Source organism: Gossypium arboreum, chromosome 11, assembly GCF_025698485.1.
Source record: "Gossypium arboreum isolate Shixiya-1 chromosome 11, ASM2569848v2, whole genome shotgun sequence".
Lineage (NCBI taxonomy): Eukaryota > Viridiplantae > Streptophyta > Magnoliopsida > Malvales > Malvaceae > Gossypium > Gossypium arboreum.
In genome coordinates, this window is record NC_069080.1 from 107,600,882 (window position 1) to 107,603,101 (window position 2,220).

Below are 2,220 nucleotides of genomic sequence, written 5' to 3' on the forward strand. Positions count from 1 at the left end.
CGGCCTTATTACATTTAAAGCCCAAAACCTCAAACGTAATTAAAAAGATGTCCAGTTCACCAGAAGAAAATCAAACTTTCAGAACGGGTGGCCACTCCGAATTCCCTCACAGCTCCAAGCCCACTATAGTTGGATGAAATTAAAAGGGGTGAGTTTGGGGAAACTCAGTGTGTAAGGAAAACCCATTCAAAGTCCAAGTCAGCTCAAGCCTATTGGCCCTAAGCCCATTCAGGTAACAGTGGTACTCGGCCAGAGCCCTTTTCAGATTACAATAAACTAGGCCTTAGCCCCTTATTCAGATAACAGTATGGCCCATAGGCCCATTTCAAAATACATGCAACATCAGTAAACATATGCAAGCCTATTTGGGTAACAGTGATCTTGGGCGAGCCCTTTTCAGATTACAATAAACGGGCCTTAGCCCTTATTCAGATAATGATATGGCCCATAGGCCCATTTCAAAATACATGCAACATCAAGAAACATATGCAAGCCCATTTGGGAGACTACTCAACCCACCAACCACTACACTCCACCAGTACTAGCCATACACTCCATGTGGGGATAGCTCAACCCACCCAAAACACTCCACATTCTGACATTGCTTTGATTGCGATTAACTTCATAAATTGAGGTAAAGCCTTGAAGACGTGGACAAGCCACTTTCAGTACTTCCTCCGTCAATATCCCAATCCCATGCATCAGATAATAACAACATGGCATGCAGTAAATAACAACAGTCAAACATGCATTTAAGTCAATTTAACCCTAGGGGTATTTCGGTAATTTATCTCCTAGGGGTAAAACTGTAAATTTTCCATTTTTAAAGGTATTTCAGTAATTTATCTATTTTAGGGTTTTTCATGCATATTCCTACCTTTCACGTACTACAGAATCACGTACCGAGGGTTCTTACCGAATTGGGCCCATTGGCCCATCTTCCAATTTTGGCCCATTAAGCCCAAAAATATCGAGGGCATAAAAATCATGCACTTTGCAGTCCAAACATTGCAGCTTACCAAAAACATTAATCGATTTACCTCACGAGCATTCGCACACTCGCAAATCTACAAAATACCGATTTTCGGCATTTCGACTTTTGCCGATCTAGACTAAGAAAGAGGGTGTTAGTTACACACTGCTTTGCATTTATATCTTGATTTAGATCCACACATGAACCGCCTACAATTGGATTACTAAACACGTTAATCTAACTATTCAAATACAAACTACGTATTAACCCCTTACAATATTCGGCCAACCACACCTACAGATCATAGTAAGCTTATAAGAAAACAATAAGCAACTCATTAACAAATTTTCGTCAATGTTTACCACATAATCATAATTTCACTGCAAACTGTCTTCCTGAGCAACAGACACTAAATCATTTATAACTAGAGCTACGAAACTCCAAATCAAGTTCTGTTAATTTTTCTTGAAAATAGACTCATATATCTTCTATCCATAAAATTTTCAGAATTTTTGGTTTAGCAAATCAATACCAGACTTTTCTCAAAGTTTCCCATGTTTCACTGTTTGACTAATCTGACCACTCTTCATTACAAATCAAATTTCTCATTCTACAGAATTCAAAATATGTTCTAGTTTATTCCATTTGAAACTAGACTCATTAAGCTTTAATTACATAATTTATTCAGCTTCTAATTCATCTCCCACAATTTATGGTGATTTTCCAAAGTCACGTTACTGCTGCTGTCCCAAGCAGATTTATTACCAAATCACTCTTTCATACACCTATCTTGCATGCATGTTATTTAAACATGTATATCACCAATCAATCATCACATATCTATGATTTTTACTTAAGCATAATCTCCATTTCATCATTTTAAAGCACAACATGTTAGCCGATTTTTCCCTTTAGCATCTAAGGCACATGCATGCTCATTTGTTTGGCTCAACTTCACATATCTTCCATTTTCATCAAAAGAACATGAAACAACAACCATTTCCTTCATTTTAATTCATGACCAAATGCTCACAACACAACTAAAATCAAAATATACTTCACGAGTTAAGGTAGAATCAAGAAGAACTCATGAACCTCAAAATAGAAGCAAGGTACCAAGAACTTACCTTCAATTTTCCTCCTCCTAATGACCGAATACTCAAGAGCTTTCTCCTCTCCTTTCTCTTCTCTAACTTTCAGCTATGATGAACAAAGATGGACAAAACTTTGTTCTTTTCACCCCTTTT